General features: G+C 41.1%; 1 long non-coding RNA gene across 5 annotated transcripts in view; it reads left to right on the top strand.

Annotated features, from left to right (window-relative positions):
• The window catches only part of LOC104003337 (uncharacterized), an 86,302-nt gene that overhangs the window by 28,954 nt on the left and 34,822 nt on the right, over window positions 1-22,526 (top strand). For 3 of the 5 annotated variants that reach the window (XR_010153572.1, XR_001711731.3, XR_010153573.1), the window contains 2 exons: window positions 6,033-6,069; window positions 6,281-6,472. This is a non-coding gene — a long non-coding RNA (uncharacterized LOC104003337). Of the gene's footprint in view, window positions 1-6,032; window positions 6,070-6,280; window positions 6,473-8,141; window positions 8,255-8,351; window positions 8,451-22,526 lie in introns of those variants that run through there. The other 2 variants (XR_001711732.3, XR_675896.4) reach the window with 2 other exon arrangements.

Below are 22,526 nucleotides of genomic sequence, written 5' to 3'. Positions count from 1 at the left end.
TTTCTCCTTAAATACACAGTGAGATCCATGAAATTGAATGCAAAGATTGAGCACATACTTATTATATTACCGATTTTAAAGAATTTCTTTAGTGTCTCACCTGGTGCTGTCAATTTGAGAGAGGAATATTTGTTAATCAAGTTAGGGAAAGATACATCTATATCTATTTTACAGAAAAAATTAGGAGAAGCTTTTAACATTTTGTGAAATGTTAAATAATGGTAGTGAAAGATGACACCTGTGTTTTCTTACTCATTTTATTATAAATGTTTTGATTTTTTTTGCCATTAAGCTCAATGTTAGCTATTGTTTTGGAAAGACGTAAATGAGCTGAGTGTATAAGAAACTTGGTGTCCTAGCTATAGCAGGTGTAACATATTCAATGCCATTTCCGCAGACCTAAAAATGTTAATACAAATTAACACATTTTATTTATTCACATACTTCATTTTAAGTGTGATTGGAAATTTCATATTTTTCAAGTACTGCACTTAATAAATCCAACAATCGTATCATTGCATTCTTCGGATTTAAATATAACATTTAAGAGGGATAGGCAGTTTTTTTTTTTTTAAGAAGCCTGTCCTCAGAAGAACATGTAATTCTTATGACACTACTATGTATTGTTTTAAGATAAAAATTGATGACACAAAAAGAAAAAATTTTTAAAAAATTGATGGCATATGCTTAATATATGTGATAGAAATTGCAAAATTGATTTTGAAACTCTAAGTAAATAATGACTGATGAATTGTGATGATTCTTATTAAAAAGACATATGCTTGACTCCACATTAGAGTCAATGTGCGTTAATGAACAGACAGAATTTTCGAGAAGCTGCTGGAGTTTGAGTGTCTTTGGCTACAGTAATTGAGTGAAACCTATGCTGAGCTAAATCTTGTGGGCTTAGTACATAAGTATTAATATTAAACACTCAGTATGTGTTTGCTACAGGTGAGACCCACAGATTTGACTAATTTTTTAAGAAATACATAGCAAATTGTTCTTAATATTAAAATGTAAATGACAAATCATGAAAAAGACTTTTCAAAATAAACAATAAAGCATTAATATCACAAATAAAGTTTTTTTTTAATCAATAAGTAAAAAGACAACATGACTGGGTGCAGTGGCTCATGCCTGAGATCCCAGCACTTTGGGAGGTGGGAGGACCGCTTGAGCTCAGGAGTTCAAGGCAAGCTGGTTAACATAGTAAGACCTTATCTCCACTAAAATTTAAAACAATTAGCCTGGTGTGGTGGTGTGTGCCTGTAGTCTCCTGTACTCAGGAGGCTGAGGCAGGAGGATTGCTTGAGTCTGGGAGGTTGAGGCTGCAGTGAGCCCTGATGGTGCCACTGCACTCCAGCCTGGGCAATACAGCAAGACCTTGCCTCCAAAAAAAAACCAAAAAAAATTGACAACGCAATTTCAAAAATGGAGGAAGGGCATGAACAAGTTGCGTTGAATCATCGTTAGTCCTCCATTTCCTTTATTTTGTGTTTAAAAGCACAGGTTTAGTGATATTGACCAGTGGTCTGTTTATATTCTGTGTATATTTTTGCAGATTTAGTTATTTTTTCTTATTGACTGAAATGAAATATCTTTGTCATAGGTTGTAAAATTTCATAATTTGTTGTTTTTAAAACTTGGTTCATGGTGTCATTTGCCATAGAAATCATTATGTATGTGATCATTATTTTATGATCTACTAATTTTGTCTATGTGTTTCTACACTGAATTTATGAACAACATACATTCATAAGTTTATCTAGAAAAAAATAATTAAAATAGAAAATGTTGGTGATATAATTTTGATGGTTTAAAACTTCTCTTTCTAACTTTTTTTGTGACTGTGGATCACAATCATAGTAAACAATGGAAAATACTAAAAAAGAGGCACGAAGAAGCAAAACTCATGGGATGCTGTCAAAGCTGAACGTAGGAAAATTCATAGTCTACTTCCATTATTCAATCTAAAAGTGTAAATGTAAAGGAATTAGGTGATAAACGCAATTATGTAAATAAATACCAGGAAGGAAATTGCAAATAAAGAGTACAAAAGAAAGGGAAAGGAATTAAAAAGTTAAAAGCTTTAATGTGTAAGCCTTAATATGTATTAAACATTTAATACACAATTAATATTTAACACATTTCAAATTTAAGACCTTTCACATGTATGATATATGTATATAAACATATATATATAATACTATATGTTATGTATGTAAAAGCTTTTGTATATATGTATATATTGAGGAAGATAAGGACAGACCACAAGTCAACACTGCTACGTTATGAATCCTTTGTCCTTAAATTAACTGGCTGGGCACGGTTGCTCACATCTGTAATCCCAGCACTTTGGGAGGCCGAGGTGGGCAGATCACCTGAGGTCAGGAGTTCGAGACCAGACTGGCCAACATGGCAAAACCCCATCTCTACTAAAAATACAAAAATTAGCCTGACATGGTGGTGCATGCCTTTATACCCAGCTTGGGAGGCTGAAGCAGAATTGCTTGAACCTGGGAGGAGGAGATTGCAGTGAGTGGAGATCGTGCCACTGCACTTCAGCCTGGGTGACAGAGCGAGACTCTTTCTAAAAAAAAAAAAAATTAAATTAACCACAATGAAATAAATTATTTTCAAAACAAAAATAAATAGGATCAACAAATAAATCTAAGTTCTGTGTCTTTAAAATATAAGTAAATTTCTAATATATTTATCCAGGAAATGAGGATAAAATTCCCCTCAAACATAAAAACAAATTATGAGAAAAATGAGAGTAAATAATCAAATCCCATTTTAATACTATTTTTACAATAAATATTAGAAAATTTTAAGAAAACTCAAGACTATGAAACTCTCGAACAAATAAGTAACTAAGAGAGAACTGTTCAAAGTTATCAAAAGTTTACTTTCAACAACAACAAAAGAAACCACAGATGCTTTTATGGGAAATGTATTTTTTTATACAAATAGTTTCGGAGCATAGATACCCCTAAAAATAAGGTAGGAGGTGAGACTCAGCTCCGTAGGTGGGGCTTGGACACTGGACCAAATTGAGGACTAGCTAAAACAGAGGAAATGTGGAAGCATCTTTCCATAAGACACTCCCACTAGTGCACCATGTCAGTTTACCATTGCCATGGCAACACCAGGAATTACTACCTCTTTCCGTGGCAATGATCCAATTACCCAAAGCTACTACCCTTTTCCTAGAAATTTCCTCATTAACTGCCCCTTACTCTATCTGTAATTAAGAGTAGATAGAAATCTGACTGCGGAATTGTCCTGAGCTGCTGCTCTCAGCACACTGCCTGTGGGGAAGCCCTGCTCTGCAGCGGCAGTCACGGAGCTCTAACACCGCTGCTTCAGTAAAGTTGCTTTCTTCTACCCTAGCACCGGCTTGCCCTTGAATTCTTTTCTGGGCAAAGCCAAGAACCCTCGCAGGCTAAGTTTCACTTTGGGGCTCACCTGACCTGCATCAAAAACACTAGTTAATTCATTTTATGAAGTGGTGACTCTAATATTAAAGCTGGACGAAGATAGTTCAAAAAAGGAAACTGTGAAAATACTATGTGAAAATGTGAATACTATGTGAAATTGTGAAAATGCTAAATAATACGTGAAAACTATCTGACAGTGGAATAAAAGAACAATAACTTCTGGTTCAGTTTTTTTCCATTAAGTAATTCAAGAATAATTTAATATTAGGAAATGTACCAATATGTTTAAATATATTGGTACATTTGATAATATACTAATTATAATATAAAACTAATTGTAATCATAATATAATAATACTGAGTATAATACTAATTATAATATAATAATGCTAATTATAAGTATAATAATATATTTAAATATATTAGTATGTCAAGAGAGAAGATTTAAACACATCTCCTACTGAAATGGCTTATAATAAAATTCAACACTCATTCCCAAGAAACAAAATCTAAAACAATATTAGTATGATAGAAATTGAACCTTCTTTATCAAGAAAGAGGCTCTCACCCCCAAGTCAACAGCTTAATTATATTTTAGAATGGAAAACTAGAGGCGTTTCTATTTACATATGACAGAATTCTTACTATCCATGCCATATTTAACACAGTTTAAAAATTCTGACCAATTGAATAAACCAAGACTACAAAATAGAGGATTTACTGTTTGAAAGTAGTTGATTATACGGTTACTGACACTTGGATGAAGGAGAATTGTCTACCTGGAGAACTCAATGGAACAAACTGAAAAATTACTACACTATCAAGCAAGTTTAAAGATAAAGTTTTATCAACATAATCACATAAGTAAAAAGTTAGTTTTTCTTTACACCAATGGTATGATGATTTTTAAAGTGCCATTTACATTAGCAGCAAAACAATAAAATATCTAGGGAAAAGTTTACAAGAAATATGTAGAAATGTGATGAAATAAAAATAAGGAATATGAATTTAAATTATGCCATGTTATTGAATTAAAATTAAAATAACATAAAGTTACCGATTCTCTCTACATGATCTAGACGTTTAATGGGATCCAAATGAAAATATCAGTGGGACTTTGGAGGGGTGGTGCTTTATAAAATGATTCTGACATTCATCTGGCACTTTAGAATTGCTGAGAATGTTTTGAAAAAGTAGAAGGGTGAGGAGGAACTTGCACTACTGGGTAAGCAATGTGCAGTGACGTCCTTGTAGCTTCGTATATATTTAAATAGTCTGGTTTAATTGCAGGAATAGACAGATAAATCAGTGGAACAGTACGAGGAGAGCTGAAGCAGGCCCATGTAAATATGAATTTCATATAAGATAAATGTGGCATTTCAAATCAGTGGGGAAAAGATGAGGAATTCAGTAAGTCAAATTAGGTCAATTTGCTGACCGTGTGGAAAAAAAATAGATCTTTACAGCACCACCTGCACTAACAAATTTCAGATTGATAAAATATTTAAGATAAAATTTAAAGCCATAGAAAGATTTTAAGGAAAACACATGAATATTTATCTGATGTTGTGGTATGCAAGTACTCAGAGTGTATGTAAAGGCGTAATCTGTAAAATAAGAGACCAACACATTTGACTACTCCAAAATGACAAAATTCTTTATGTCAACATGATCATAAACAAAACTAAATGTTAAACCACAACCTGGGGGAAAGCATTTTTGCAACAGAAGTGTATAGCATCCTTATTATATCAGACTGCTTTCAAACCAATAATTAAATGACAAACACACTAAAAAATAGGCCAAGAAAATTGCAGGAAATTTTATAACAAAGAATCACAGTGGCCAATGAATGTAAGGGAAAAAAGTTCACCCTCACTAGAAAGTAAAAAGCTAACATGAAAAGGAACAATACATTTAATGTATTTTGCTCAGAACCAGGAACATAGAGAGTTCTAGGTAAGCATTAACTCTTTGTAACAGGATAGTGATCAGGATTGCTATACAGTTGCTGTTGCTATGTTAGTTGCATATGCAGTTGTGTTGTAGGGGTTATTCTGTTGGTGGAGGAATAAATTGATACATTTCTAAAGTGTGAGTTTACAATGCACAGCCAAAGTGTTAAAAAAGCAAATTTCTTTTGGTAGGTTATTTTTCCATCATATATTTATTCTAATGAAGTCTAATGAACTCTTCTCTAAGGATTTATTTCCAGGATGTTCATTACCGTATTGATTATAATAGCACGACATTGAGTGCAATAGAAGATTGGTTGAAGTACAGGACAGTCACATGGCAGAAAACTACGTAGCGATTAACAATACTGTTGTAGGAAACAATTTACTGACATGAACTTAGTCCCTGAATATCAGGATTAAACGTGTGTATATATGCATGGAAGAAATATATGTAAGAATTTAAAAGCTATCGGCATTTACCTCTGAATGGGGGGATCATGAGTGATTATTATTTTCTTCTGGGTATGTTTGTGTTTGTGCATTTCTTAGCATTTGCTATAATGAGCAGGTAGTAATTTTGTAAACAGAAAGATAAAAACCCCACTGTTAAATCTGATTTTTCTGTTTTCAGGGTAAGACTCCTGGGAATTTGGAAGCTGAGACTTGAGGCAAGTATTTAGGATTTGCTGTCTCACCTCCCTGCTATGACAGTCCTTAATTAATGGAGATGATGGAGAACAGCTTGCTGGGCTGAGTGGCAGGAGCCATGCAGCTGCTGGGGCTGGAGTGGGTCAGGAAGCTTCATCAATCTGGGACACATGACGTGCTTGGTGGTGGCGGAGCCTGACGCATCCCTTTTCATTGACATTGTGTCAATAGGAGCAGAGGCATCTAGCTGTGTAAACACAGAGTTTCAGTGGCAGCACCCTAAATGCTTAGCTGATAGATCCGGAATTAAATACAGACCTAGAAACTGGAGTTGGAAAACTTCCTGGCAGCACTCCTTCCCTGCCATCCCGGTGATCCCCTTCTGGATGGAGGGCGTGGAGCTCAGCACATTCACGTCTGCAGGTAGGTGTTGCTATCTTAGAGGGCAAGGAAGGTGCACACGGAGATATTTGAAGGAAATGGATTATCTTCAAAGGCTGTCCAGGGTGGGGTTGTGGCTCCCAAGACAGGGGCCTGTGGGGTTGACCTGATGCATGTTGGATAATAGGGTGAGTAAAACCCTGAAATGTGCCACCTGGGCACCTGTCCATTCTGTTTCCACCTCCTTTAGTTCAGGCCAACAAATAGAAGGTAGTGATTATGTTCCAGGCCTTGTGCTAAGACGTGACACACCTAGCCTGTTATTGCTATTTTGCCCCATTTTCTCCCCTCCAAAGAAAACCAGAATGCTCTTTATAAAATGCAGACCCGATCATGCCATTTCCTGGCTTAAAGCCATCAATGTGACTTCCTATGGCCTTTAACAGTCCTGCAAAGGCCCCCATAGTTCACCCAGGCTTGTCTCTCCTGCAGCTCTCTGGGTCTTCCTCCATCATCGCCCCCTCTCCACAATTAATTTTCATGAACTTCTTTAACACCTATTCACTCTTCCTGCAGGAAGACTTCCTTGGTTTCTTAAGACTTGATTAGGTCTCATTGCCACATGTAATGCACCTTAACATGGTCCATTATAATCCCAAAGTTTTACTTTGTAATTTCTCATTTAGTTGGACTCTTGGTCCCAGCATGGCGTGTCTATCTTGTATGGTTCATGCTCTATTTATTGAACAAATGATTCATTAATCATGAATCATTCTTTAATGATTGAACTTAAAATGAGGAGGACACAGCCTCTCTTTGGAAGAAGCTTAGAGGGGAGACAGATATGTGGATATGGATTCAAAGGATGGTCTTAGATAGATGTGCACTGAAGACTCAGCCATAGGAGAGGAGAGGTGACCGATTAATTCTGTCTGAGGACAGATGATTCCGGGTGGTTTTCAGAGAGGAGGAACCAGCCAGCAAGTCCTCGGAGGAGTGACTAGAGGGTGTTCTGTTAGCATGGGCCTCCTGTGGAAGGCTGGGGAGTTCAAACACATTGCCAGCAACAGTGAGCTCTGGAATGTGTTGCTGCCATTCCAGACAGTGCTGGCAAGGGTGGAGCGCCCACTGTGTGTCTGGCCCTGGGCACCAGTAAAGCCTGGGCACCAGAAAGATGCATTCCAGCTCTTCCTTCTCTTGCACCTGCCCACTGGGTGCGCCGGGGACCCATTTCATGGCATCCTGACAGTCAGGCTCGAGGATGCAGCTGAACTTGGGCACTGGTTGAGGGAGGGGTGGGCTGGCCTTGCCCACCAGCAGTGCCATATGCCCATGCCTTAGTCTATTCCAGTCATGTCCCCCGGCTGCCCAGCTGTCACGGCCATAATTACAGCAGCCACAGCCGCAGGAAGTGTGTGGTTGTGGGGACCCTCTGGTCTCCTTAGAACTTTACTACTGTTGTTATAGCTTATCAGGACACGGCCCACCTTCTGTTGGTGTCTTGAAAATGGCTGTAATTCTCATCTATCATGGGGGTGAGCCAGCTGCTGCAGGGGCAGCTGTCAGTGAGAGAGTTCTGCGTGCGTCCCAACACGCTGGCCCTGACCTTGGGGATGTGGAGGCTCCAAGCCAAGTGCCTTTCTTGGGACAGCATTTAGGCCATCTCTTTTGTCCTGACCTGGGGGTGAGTGCTTTCTGCTTTTCTCTATAGCCCTGAACTGCTTGTCTTTTGCCTTGTTATCTTTCCTGGACTGTGAACTTCCCAAGTGAAGAGCATTGTATTTGCTACAGACAACCTTCTGTTATTAAAAGCTTTATCATAGATTGTGAAATACAGTTCTTTCCCACATTACAAAAGGAACATACAATGATAATGTCAACAAAAATAGATAATAATTATTGACTGCTTACTCTGTTCCAGGCGTTATACTTATAACTTTACAGGGATTATCTAATTAATTACTGAAACAACATCACGATTTCCATTTCGCAAGTGGGGAACCCTGTCCAGAGAACTTATGTAAGTTGCCCAGGGTCACACAGCTGAGAGGTGGGAGGCCTAGGCTTCAAAACTAGAGAAGTCTCCTTTCAGGGTCCACACTTGTGCCTCACTTTAAGAAATTTGGAAAACAGAGAAGTAGAAAAAAAAACAATAATTTTATGTTTCAAACACAACTCATTATGATCTTGATATATTTCTGCTCATTATGTTTCTATTCATTATTTTTCCATAATTGTGATTATATTGTGTAATCAATTTTGTCTTATGATTTTAAAATTAGTATTATCACACAAACATTTTCCATCTCATGGGTTTACTATCCCTTATTAGTCCTTTTTGTGGCTTACTGGGTTGCATCCAAGTTTTCTCTTGTTGGACTAAGAAAGTAACATTGAGATGTGTTAGTGTGTGTGTGTGTGTGTGTGTGTGTGATACTAGTCACACAGCTAGCCTCATTAAGGTTTGTACATACAGCATCTAATTTATTCTTACAGTAACACTATGAGGTAAAGAAATATCTCCCCCATCTTACAGATAAAGAAACTAAGGTTTAGACAGTTAAACAAATCACCCAAGGCTACAAATCACCTACATAGGTGGTAAGGGGCAATTCCAGAATTCAAATGGATAGCAGTTTGACAAAGGCCATGCTTTTTTGTTTGTTTGCGTGTTTGTTTGTTTTTGAGATGGAGCCTTGCTCGGTCGCCCAGGCTGGAGTGCAATGGCACGATCTCAGCTCACTGCAACCTCTGCCTCACATGTTCAAGCGATTCTCCTACCTCAGCCTCCCGAGTAGCTGGGATCACAGGCACCTGCCATCATGCCTGGCTAATTTTTGTATTTTTAGTAGAGACAGGGTTTTGCCACATTGGCCAGGCTGGTCTTGAACTCCCGACCTCAGGTGATCTGCCCACCTCGGCCTCCCAAAGTCCTGGGATTACAGGCATGAGCCACCGTGCCCAGCATTAAAGGCCATGCTTTTGGTCATTAGTCTATCCCGTCACCGTAAAGCTTTTTCCATATTTTGTTTGCATTTTTACATTTTTGGATCAATCCCCGTAAGTGGAATTTTTGGGTCAAAGGGGGTAACCATTTTTAACATGAGTTAGAGGAATGTGCATTCCATTCCTGTTGTATTTTCCCCTTGCCAGCATTGACCCCTGCCATTGAATCCGTTGGTAGGGTTATTAACGACCCCCATTTTTAGTGGCTTGTGACATCCCAAGTTCACCCTCTGCTCAAACTCCATGTCCGTCCTGCGTCAGCTGGGCTTTGCTCCAGGCGTCCATCACCTTGGGACCCCTGCTTGAGCAGCCACCATCTGGAATGTTGCTTGGTCACTGTTGCAGGAGGAAAGAAAGCTCTGGGGCATCTCCAACTGGCAACTAAGCCATCTAGCCCAGAAGTGACAAATGTCACTTCCGCTCAGACTTCATTGTCTAAAATGAATCACGTGGCCCCATCCACCCAGACAGAGCCAGGAGTCGAAGTCCTTTGTGAGTCCTTAAGGGAGAGCTGGAAATAGCTGGTGAAGGCCCTAATAACTAACACAGTCATAAAAGTTGCTCATTTGATCGTTGAAAATAGTAACACGTTGCTTTATTTGACAAGAGTTTTTTTTGGTGAGCCTTAGTATTTCTTCATATTTTCTTGGCGAGTTGTAGCTCTCCTTTTGTAACTTGTTTGTCCTGTTCTTAACCCATTTTTCGGTAATATGTTAATGCTTTCACAAATGCTTTCCGGATGTGGTCATGTCCCTAAATAGGTCTTTGATGAGTGAAAACACATGGTGTTTCAGAAGCCAATTTCCCTTAGATAGTTTTTAAACATAAAGATGTAAATAACTCTATGCATTTACTTTCATTTTCCAAAGAAGTGACCCAGAGTTTATGTTTACTCCAGGTTTAGTTAATTTATGTTAACTTCCGCTTTTCAGTTAATCAGTGAAAACTGAGGGAAGTTCCTGAGCTTCAAGGGCTTTCTGCATCTGGGTTTCAAAATTCTGGACTCCTTCCTATCTCCTTGGCCCCACACTTCCCTTCTAGGGAACCAGCCCTGAGTGTCCCTATAGAGTTCACTTCTCCTTCTCATCCCCACTCCTCTGTCCCCAGGTCAGGAAAAGACACCTGGGTGCAATCGAAATAACTTCCTAACTGGTATTTTTTACATGGGCTACCAGAAAAGGGAACATGCTAATTATATCATTCTTTCCCTCCAAACCCTTCCCAGTGGCTCCCCTTGCCCTGTGGGGCCCATTTACCATGGATGAACACAATAGGATTTTCAGTGGGATACAAAGGAACACTTTATAGTTATAAGTTAATTTTTGGCCAGGCGCGATGGCTCACGCCTGTAATCCCAGCACTTTGGGAGGCCGAGGCGGGTGGATCACTTGAGGTCAGGAGTTCGAGACCAGCCTGGCCAATATGGTGAAACCCTGTCTGTACTAAAAATACAAAAATTAGCTGGGCGTGGTGGCGGATGCCTGTAATCCCAGCTACTCAGGAGGCTGAGACAGGAGAATTGTTTGAACCTGGGAGGTGGAGGTTGCAGTGAGTCGAGGTAACACTGCACTCCAGCCTGAGTGACAGAGCGAAGTCTCATCTCAAAAAAAAAAATTTAATTAATTTTCATGTGTATTAGAAAAGTGTTCACCTAGCACGTTAAACATGTACATTGACAGATATTACTGCTGTGATATGGCAATGAGCACAAGTGAGTTCATGTAAAAATTGAAAGAGAGCTATTAAATTGATAACATGATAGGAAACGTATGGGTTTGGCAAAGATAATGGGATAGTGTCTAAATGACAGAAGTTTGGGAAAGACAAGTTAACATCCAAACTTCATAGCATCCTTAAACCTGCCAAACCCAGCTTTTGAGTCCTATCCCCACATCCCACAGCCTGTTATGCCAAAGTATGTAAATATTGATCATGCTGCAGGGCCCGTTTAACATAACATCTTCCCCCTTTGTTCTGGGCAAAGGTAGAGCTCTTCTGTTTGTTCTCTTTGGGTCCTGTTTCACTTTAAAACATTTTTTAATTTAATTTAATTTTAAGTTCCGGGATACATGTGCAGAAAGTGCAGATTTGTTACATAGGTAAATGTGTACCATGGTGGTTTGCTACACCTATCAACTTATCACCTACGTATTAAGCCCAGCATGCATTAGCTATTTATCCTGATGCTCTCCCTCCTCCTGCCCCACCCCTGCCCTGACAGGCCCCAGTGTGTGTTGTTTCCCTCCCTGTGTCTATGTGTTCTCATTGTTCAGCTCCCGCTTATAGATGAGAACACGCAGTGTTTGGTTTTCTGTTCCCAGAAATCCCATTACTGAGTATATACTCAAAGGAATATAAATCATTCAATTTTAAAGATACATGCACATGTAAGTTCATCGCAGCACTATTCACAATAGCAAAGACATGGAATCAACCCAAATGTCCATCAGTGATAGACTGGATAAAGAAAATGTGGTACATATACACCATGGAATACTATGCAGCCATAAAAAGGAAACGAGATCATGTTCTTTGCAGGGACATGGATGGAGCTGGAAGCCATTATCCTGGCTCACTTTCTATAGTACATTTTCCTTAATTGTTCAATGTCTTACTTTCTCTTCTAGATAGGCATTTATTTGGAAGCACAACCTGGGTTTTCTTTCAGTAGCCAGTGTTAACCTACAGAAAGTGCTTCACTACTTAGAAAGTACCTTTGTATTTATGATCTAATTGGCTCCTTACAAGGGCCCCTTGAGGCAAGCATCTCCATTTTACAGAAGAATTAACCAAGGCTTGGACATTGTCAGATGCCATTCAGAGTGTCTTGGCAGGGATTCAGATTCAGGAATGTGACCCAACAACCCCCTCTTTTCCTGCTGGATCACAGGGCTGCATCACTCCTGTTTTCCCACAGTCCCTGATGTGGGGTCTGTGCATACTACGTGCTCAACAAAGGCTCCAGGGGTGAAAGAAGGATGAGCACATTCTTATGTCTAGGGCTTTTGTTCGCTTACACATGACAGCACTTTCACAAACTAATTGTTTGAGATGTTTCACATACTGAGGATTGGGAAGTCCTGGGCTTTTACATAAAGGCTGAAAATCCATGCATTTTTCTGGGATCCTCTCCAGGGAAGCTGGTGTTACAACTCAACAGTGATGTTCTTTCCTTCTTTCTAAGTACATTTTGGGGAGTGGCTCTTTGAAGGAAAAACAGCATCCTTGTCAAAGTAAGCATGGTTTGATTTGACATGTAGGTGGGAGGAGAATAATGCTTTAAAAACAGTATTCTGAAATAAGGTTTGAAAGCCTTTTGGATGAGTTCAGCTATGTCCTTAGAGATACCCAGGAGCACTTTTATATTTACGTAGAAGACGGAACATTGAAGAATTAACTATATTTTTTTGGTGAATATGATTACCACTGTTGTCTTCCAGACCAACAGAGGCATGCCAAATGCATAGGGTTAGGGCATATTTTTTTGCAGGGCACAATGATATACCAGGAAGATCGAGGAATGCAGGTGAACTGGATTCTTCCCTGGGCTTTACTACTCATTTTGGTGAGCTCTTGCATAAGTAACTCAGCTGGGGAATATGCTGGCCTGATAGAGGGAGAATGGGACAATGTACCCCCACCCTAGGCAGTGTGTACCCACATAAGCTAGAGGAGAATGGCAGGGCTTGCATTCGGAAAGGGGTTGTCAAGAGAACCAGATTAAATGAGTAGGTTGGGTAAGGGAGACCTTTTTTCAATACTGGAGCACTCTCCCAGGCATGGAAAATATGTGTCTGCCTGAGAAAGACCCCAGGAGAAAAAAAAAAGGAATAGTTCACACTAAGGTTAAAATGTGAGTATTTTTGCAAAAGTGAGAATAGAAAATATTTAAGAATTTAGAGAGGGGGACATGCTGAGAGCATGTACCATGTAAGACAGATAAACCCTCCAGAGAATGATGTCCCATGGAATGACCCAGAAGGCTCCCAATTTCCCAAAGCCACCAGGAATGCCCTGGTGGCAAAGGCACCAGTGTCACTGAGGAGTTTGGTGGTGGCATGCCTCAGCAGGCCAGGGCAGACTTTAGGAGAGGCGCTGCAGAATAAGGCTCACTGAGAGTAATGGGGATGTTAGGATTCCTCAAAACAATAGAGTCCAGATGGTGATGCTTAAACACCAGAAGCCAAGAAGATGCAATTATCTTAATGAGTAGCCATGGCGGCAGGGCAGCCAGGTTGGCCTGTCCTACAGAGAGATATGGAGATGGTTGATAGAGCAAGATTGTCCTTGAAGGCAGCCAACACAGGTATTACTCAATTACTACTACTCAGTTTTTCTTGATTTCTAAAGAAATCAAGAATGATTAAGGAGGCTGAGGAATTGCCACAATAAAATGACCCAATACTGTGCCCGGTTTTTGGATCTGAGCTATTTTTTGGAACTGGAACCCTTCAGTCCAAGGGTTATGGTCCAGCATAAAAAATATATGGTCCAGTATATTTTTTATACTGGACCATAACCCAATATAAAAATATTTTTTATTTTAACCCTTCAGTAGAAGGGTTCCCCATGCAAAAATATACTAGTTCATATATATATATATATATACACACACACACACTATATATATATATACACACACCATATATATACACACACTATATATATATACACACACACCATATATATGTATATACACACACACACACACATACACACACACACACACACCGTTTATATATACCACACCATATATATACCCACACTATATATATATACACACAGACCATATATATGTATATACACACACACACACACACATACACACACACACACACACACACACACCATTTATATATATACCACAGCATATATATACTCAAGAGGAAGGACCCTGGAGGACCCTGGAGCACTATGGCAAGTGTTGATTGTTACGAGCATCCAGTTCTTCCTCAAAGAGAACTTTAGCCATATACTTGGGTAACTACATTCCAGAAAAAGGGAAGTAGGCAAACATTTCAAGCAGTGTCAGGGGACATTAATACTTGAAGACTTAAAGCATTATCATGGCCTTACTATACAACTGGAGGTACAATGGAACTAGGTAATAAATGGAGTCCTGGTCAAAACCACCCACCCAGGTTCTAGGTCCCATTCAAGTCTGGCAGCCTTTCAAGTCACCTGGGTCATAGCAAAATTCCTAGGTATACAATTTTTTTTTTCTTCTAGAATCCAAAAAGCCTACCAGACATTGTGCTTCCTTTTTCATGGTGGGAGATAAAAAATGCAATTATTTCTCCTTTAATTTGAATGCAATGTTGTGACATGCCCTTGACAGCTGAACTCCTAAAAGGTTTACTGATGTAGTAGATCCCTGAATCTTCATAGGGTTTATCTCCCAAACTCTAGACCACATATATCTCACCAAGGTCTCCAACATGCTACATATGTCTTGCTTATCGAGTCCTATTATCGTATTTGCTATGGAATAGATCATTGTGATTTTTTGCTGGATGTCAACATAGGACCGATTACTTTGGTCTATATTGGTCCAAAGTGCATCTATTTTGATTATACATTCAGGGTTTGGGAAAATAACCAATTTACTTGGCTTAAAGCATTACACATTTATCAGGTGATTTGAAAGGTTGTCAGATTTGAATGGGACCTAGAAACTGGGTGGGTGGTTTTGAACAGGGCTCCATTTATTACTTAGTCCCATTGTACCCCCAGTCGTATAGTAAGGCCATGATAATGCATTAAGCCCAGTAAATTGGTTATTTTCCTAACCTCCAAATGTAAAATCAGAATAAAGGCACTTGGTAGTTGGTGCAAGTTCCTTGCTGAGCCCTTAGACTGTAGAGTAAAAACTATCATAGTGAGGGGAGCCAGGAGAAGACTCTGAAAATGCCCCTCACCCTGCTCCTGCCAAGACAATAAAAACAGTATTATTTCAGGGGGAAGGAGATGGGAAGCATTAGCCCCACTCTTACAAACCTAACAGATGTTGCAGGGGTGGTGGTTTGTGTCAGAGATCCATTTAATTTACCAGTGTAGCCCCTGCTAAAACCAGATGTAACCTGAAAAATAACAGTGAGCACCACAAACTCAACCACGTCATAACCCTGATCGCAGCTGCCATGCAACTGTGATGTCTTTGCTGGAGTTGATTAACATGGCCTCAATTCATGATATGCAGCATTGATTTAGCAAATGTGTTCTCTTCCATACCTATCAGAAATGATCAGAAATAGTTTACATTTACATGGAACAAACAACAGGATACATTCATAGATTTCCCCAAGGCTCTGTTAACTTTCCTGCCCTCTGTCATAATGTGGTCCAAAGTAATCTGTCCCATGTTGACATCCAACCGAAAATCACAACGATCCGTTCCGTAGCGAATATGCTAATAGGACCAGATGAGCAAGATATGTAGTGTGTTGGAGGCCTTGGTAAGTCATATGTGAGCCAGGGTTAGGGAGACAAAGCTTATGAAAATTCAGGAGTCTGCTGCATCAGTAAACATTTTTAAGAGTTCAGTGGTCAAGGAAATATTACAACATTGCCTCCAAACTAAAGAAGAAATGATTGCACGTTGCATCTCCTGCTGTGAAAAAGGAATCACAATTAGCTGGGTGTGGTGGCACATGCCTGTAATCCCAGCTATTCCGGAGGCTGAGGCGGGACAATCACTTGAACTAAGGAGGTGGAGGTTGCAGTGAGCCAAGAGCCAAGATCATGCTATTGCACTCCATCCCGGGCGACAGAGTGAGACTTTGTCTCACAAAACAAACACATAACAATAACAACAACAAAAAACAAAGGAAGCACAATGGCTGGTAGGTTCTCTGTTTCTCTGGATTCTGGAAGCAACAAAATGTATACCTATACTGTGCTGACCCAGGTGACTTGAAAGGCTGCCAGATTTGAATGGGACCTAGAACAAGAAAGAACTCTATAACAGGTTTTGGCTACAGTGTGAGCAGCCCTGCCATTTGGGCTATAAAACTCAGCAGACCCATTGGTAGTAGAGGTATATCCCAGCACTTTGAAAACACACCATGTGGAGTTTATGGCAAGCTCCAGTGAGAGAATCACTAGGATTCTGGGTCAAGGCCATGGCATCTGCTTAGGGAAAATTATACACCATTTGAAAAACAACTTCTGATTGTCTTATGGGCCTTGGTAGAGATGACACACCCGATCATGGGACACAAGGTGAACATGTGGCCATAGCTGCCCATCAGGAGCTCATCTGTCAGACTCAGCAACTCCTAATGCTAGTCAAGCCTGGAAACAAACCATCAGAAGGTAGAAAGGGTCCACCTGGGATCCAGTATGAGGAGGACTGGATGGCACAAGGAATTTGCATGAGCAGGTAGTCCAGATCCACATGTCACCCTCCACTGTTATGTCAGCACCTCTTCCTCAGATAGCTCCTCCTGCTGTAGAGGGAATCCCTTGTGACCAACTGATGGAAGACAAAATGGCCTGAGCTTGGTTCACAGAAAGGTTAGACTTGCATGAGGGTGCAGGCTGAAGACAGATGGTGTCTGCACCATGGTTCCTCTCAAGGATTGCCTTGAAAGACAGTGATGAGGGAACATTCTTCCAAGGGGCAAAGCTCAGACCATCCTGGTCATCCACTGTGTATGGGAAGAGAAGTTGCCCAAGGTTAGAATATCCATATGGTGCCATAGGCTGAATGGTGAATGGCTCCGTTGTCTGGTCAGGGCCTAGAAGTAGCCAGAGTAGATTGCACCTGGGGGCTTCAGGGTAGAGTCATGAGGCTGGGCATTTTGGAGCAGGCACAAAGTATGAAGATCTGTGTATTGTGTATTAATGTCCAACAGAGAGCTTTCAGCGTAATAGTGGCACTAAATGATCACGTAGACAAACCGACTTAGTCAGCTGATGCTAGCCACCCTGTATCATCAGCAACCCCAATGATGGCATGATAGCAAAGTACATGAGCAAGGTAGCTATGGTGGCAGGGATGGCTACTTGCACGGGCCCAACAGCACAGGCTCTGGCTTACCAAGGCCAATCTAGCTGTTGCTGCCATTGCCTGTCCAAAATGCCAGTAACAAGGACCCATGTTGAATTTCTGATATGGCACCATCCCTCAAGAGGACCACCTGGATACATGTTGGCAAGTTGATTACACTGGGTTCCTCCACCCTGGAAGGACCAGTGACTCATTCCTGTGGTAGCGGGGTTCTTATTTCATGTATGGGACTTTATTTCCCATTAAGCTTCAGTGACAGCCACCATTCACGCAATTACAGAGGGCTTGATACACTGGGATAGGATCCCATATAGTGTCACATTGGTTCAGGAGACCCACTTTAAAGCAAAGGAAGTATGGGATTGGGTCCATGGGATAAGATTACCTTGTCATGTCATATAGGTACCATCCAAAGTTGCTAGTCTAACATGCACACACATGTTCATTGCAGCACTATTCACAATAGCAATGACATGGAATCAATGTCAAGATTACCTTGTCACGTCATATACGTACCATCCAAAGTTGCTAGTCTAACATGCACACACATGTTTATTGCAGCACTATTCACAATAGCAAGGACATGGAATCAACCTAGATGCCCATCAGTGGTGTATTGGATAAAGAAAATGTGGTACTTATACTCCATGAAATACTACATAGCCATAAAAAGAACAAAATCATGTCCTTTGCAGAAACATGGTTGGAGCTGGAGGCCATTATCCTAAGCAAATTAACAGAAGAACAGAAAACCAAACACCCAATGCATGTCCTCATAAGTGGGAGCTAAACATTGAGCACCAATGGACGTAAACATGGGAACAACAGACACTGGGGCCTTCTGGAGGGTGGAGGGTTGGAGGAGGGCAAGGACTGAAAACTATTGGATATTGATATGGTTTGGCTTTGTGTTCCCACCCAAATCTCATCTCTAATTGTAATCCTCATGTGTGGAAGGAGGGACCTGGTGGGGGGGTGATTGGATTATGGCAGTCATTTTCCCCATGCTGTCCTCATGATAATGAGGGAGTTCTCATGAGAGCTAATGGTTTAAAAGTGTTTGGCAGTCCACCCCCTCCTGCTGCCATGTAAGACGTGCTTGCTTCCCCTTCACCTTCCACCATGATTATGCTTCCTGAGGCCTTCCCAGCCATTTGGAACTGTGAGTCAATTAAATCTCTTTTCTTTATAAATTACCCAGTCTCAGACATTCTTTATAGCGTATGAAAATAGACCAATAGAGGCATTATGCTGATTACTTGGGTGACAAAATTATCTGTACACCAGACTCCTTTGACAAGCAATTTACCCATGTAACAAACCTGCACATGTACCCCTTGAACCTAAAATAAAAATTAGAAAGAAAAAAATTGCCTAATAAAGTGTTGAAAAGGTCTGTACGAAGCACAACTAAGGTACCAGCTTAGATGTGATCATTTGTAAGGATGGGGCAGCAATCATTCTCCAGGATGCAAAAAACACTTTAAGATATTTATTTGATGCTTTACTAACATATATATATATATACACATATAAAATTATATTTACCCAATAGTTGGAAAATATCCACACACCTAGGAACCAAGGGATGGAAGCAGGATTGTCTTCCTTGCTGTCACACCCATTAACTCACTTGGGGAGTTTGTGCTTCCTGTACCCACAACTCTGTGTTCTGCAGGTTTATAGGTCCTGGGTCCCAAAGAGGAAGCACCTTTGCCAACAGACAGAGCCAGAATAAACAGTAATTGCCACCTGAACACTTGAACTCCTTGTGCAAAGGACCCGCAGGCAAGGGAAAGAGTTACCATCTTGGCAAAGGATGGGTTGTGGTGGGTGCTGCCCAGATTCACCTTCAATGGAGACATAGCACCTCATTCCCAGCAGGCAGGCAGGCAGCCTGCAGTTACTATGCCCTTCAGGGATTGCCTCAGCTGCTGATGGGTGGCTCACCAGGGTGGGTCACATTCAATGACAGATCAATCCAGAACCATGAAGGCCTGGACAGCTTGGGAGAACTCTGAAGGGCCATTCTAGCTCCTGAGTTTTGCAAGGAGCCAAGGCCATTGTTAGGCTTGCATTGCATGTTGATTTTTCCTGTTGTTCACTCCTGCTTGTGTCCCCTCCTCAGGTGCTGATGTCCAGGGTGGACCTTAATACACCTCCTGCACCCTTAACCCCACCTCAGAGTTGCCCTCTTTCCCAGAGAACTCGACCTGCCACTGATGCCACCAATTCTGAACGTTTGAGTTGCATCCTTGTGGTCTGGTTTCATTTTGTTTTGAACTCCACAGGTGATTCCGATACCCAGCCAGGTTTGCATTCACAATATCACTGATTCACAATATCACTGAATCACTGCAGACTCCTCCCCAGTGCCTCCTGCCCAAATTCACGGGCAGGTCCCTTGCAAGCTCCTTTGCACATGGCAGATGTCGCGAGGGTGACTCGGGGGAGGACTTTAATGTCCAGGTGCTTCCAAACAAAAACCAAACAACAGATGGTTGGAAAACCGGCGGGTGGGTCCTCATGGGCATGTGAAGGAGAACCAAGAAGGATGAAGAAAGGTGGAGGGTCTGTAATTCCATTTAGAAGGGATTGGCTGCTCACCTCGTCCTAACATCCTGAGACATAAAGAAGTAACTGTTTCCCAAGACAACAGTGCAGTGCACACCGTACCTCTTCCTGTGCTTTAAAAATCCTGGTCTTGGATAGATGCAGCAGGTCATAGTTCTCTGGAATTTTTGTTTGTAAGCCTCTTTGTTTAGCCATGACTCAGGCTCCCCTCTTCCTCTTGGCTGCCTCATTCTCCTCCTGGTTGGAGAAGAGGTCTTTGAGGATAATACTGCATTGAGAGTAGTCAATAAGAAGGGTTGAACATGGACCAGAATGAAGTTTATTGATCCAGTAGAGATTCCGTCTTGAGCACCCAGGGTTAAGGAAGACAAGTAACCCAGATTAAAATGGCAAGGGCATGACCACCCAGCATATGCTGGTGAAACATCAGGAGACAATGGCATGACCCAGCTAGATGGAGGCAGGATGAAGCTGGGTCCCTTGGCAGGGAGGAGTAGAAAAGAGAAGAAGGAGAGAGACAAGGAAAGGGGCCTTCTGTGGGACAAGAAGGCAGCCTCAGCCATGACTGGAGAAAACATCCCTGAAGGTCATATTCTGGCCAAATGCAGATAAGATCGGGTCCTCTGTGGGTTGGGCAGGAAACGGGCATCTTTCTAGTTGTTGCTGGGGTCACTCGTATTGTTACATCCAGCCTTTTGTTCTCAGCACCCTGTAAAGAGTAGGCTAATGAAATAGACCAGCTGGACTGTGCCTGGACTATATTTATGCATATTCTGAAGGTTCTGAGTTTGAATAATTGATTACCTTTTGCAAGGTAACACTGTGGTTTTGGTCATAAGAAATTCACGCAAGGCTATATCCACCCACCTCGGCTTAGTACTCACCCACCTCGGGAAAATCTGCTCTTTCAATTAGCGGTGTGCATGAATATATCTGGTGTATGGATGCAGTTAATAACAGAGCCGGTGCAGACTACTGGGTGAGACTTCTGTAAGGGGCTTAAAATATGGAACATTGCTGCTAAAGACCTTCCCAGATCTTGGCTGGGCGAGGATGGAGATTGGGCTGTGTTCACAATGTGTGGTCATGCATAAATATTAGCCTTAAATAACTATGAATACCTTGTTTCCTAAAAAGATTAGTGGCTCTTCCCTGTGTGATAAATTGTGTGAGTTACAGTGCAGACCTGTCTTCCCACTGTATTATCCCACAGCCTTTTAAATAACCGAGCCCAAATTATGCTCAGGGAGCTGTGCAGAACGCTTCGGCAAGCTTTAGGCAGAGAAGTATAATTTGGGTTCATTCTTCTTCTGTTTCTACCTTTTTCTCGTATGCCTTTATTTCATTCTCACCTTAGTCTTTTTCTTTGATTCCTTCTCTTTCTCTGAATCTCTTATTTTCCCCTTCCATCCATTTACCTCTGAATCTCAGACTTTCTTTTATCCTCATGTTCATGTAATAATAATCATAGCTAACTTTTATGAAGTGTTCCCAACGCTTAGAGTTAATAAAGTGCTAAGCCCTTTACCTCTACTAGTTTATTTACTTCTAATGACAACCTTGAGACGGATACACTCTTTGACTATACCCATTACGGAGAGGAGTTAACTGAGGCACAGAGAGATTCAGGAACACACTCAAAGTCACACAGCTTATGAGGAGGTGGAGCCAGGATTTGCCCCAAGTCTGCCTAACCTCCCAGACAGGGCTCCAGACACTAGAGTGGTGGTGTAGCGCTTCTTGTTTCTCTAAGGCATCTCCTGGGGTAGAGAATAAAACCCTTCCTTCATTATGAACATACATTTTAGGGATGCACTGAAATATCCCATCTCCCTAGATTAAGTGATGGGGTAACAGGTACTCCCCCAACTCCACCCAGGTCAAATGAAATGGAGAAATCACCACCAAGATTGAGGGGATCCTCTTACAGTCAACCCACGTGGTTGCCCTTTGGGAGGTCTTTGCAGGGTCCTCCTGTCTCTGTTCTCTGTTTGCATTAACTGATTTTCTTGGGGCTAGTGTAACAGAACTGAAGTAGACCTGATTACTTTGTGGCCTGGGGTATACTCAGGGGAGAGAAAAGCCAATATGATTGGTCTTAAAGAGATGCTTCATTGAGCTCTTAACACTTAGGGCCCAGCCTGCAATAGGACATGCTCTCTCCAACTGAGCATAATTAAAGTAGACACATATTTTGTTGTCTTTTCTCTTTCCTTTTATAATCTACTTTATTAAAATAAATGTATATGCAACAGAGGGTGCAATTTGATGAGTTTTGACATATGTAGACACCCTCCCTTCTAGATATAAACCATTTCTGTCCCTCTAGAGAATTCCTTCCATCTCCTAAGTCCATCTCTATACTCCTTGCAGAGGCAGCCACCGATCTGATTTCTGTCCTCACAGCTGGCCTTTGCCTGGTACAGCACTCCATAGAAAGGGGTCATACAGTGCACACTTTTTTGTGTCTGGCTCAATGTGACATTTTTGAGATTCTCTTATTCC

The sequence above is a fragment of the Pan troglodytes genome, chromosome 20, assembly GCF_028858775.2.
Source record: "Pan troglodytes isolate AG18354 chromosome 20, NHGRI_mPanTro3-v2.0_pri, whole genome shotgun sequence".
Classification (NCBI taxonomy): domain Eukaryota; kingdom Metazoa; phylum Chordata; class Mammalia; order Primates; family Hominidae; genus Pan; species Pan troglodytes.
This window is presented reverse-complemented; position numbering and strand designations above follow the sequence as displayed.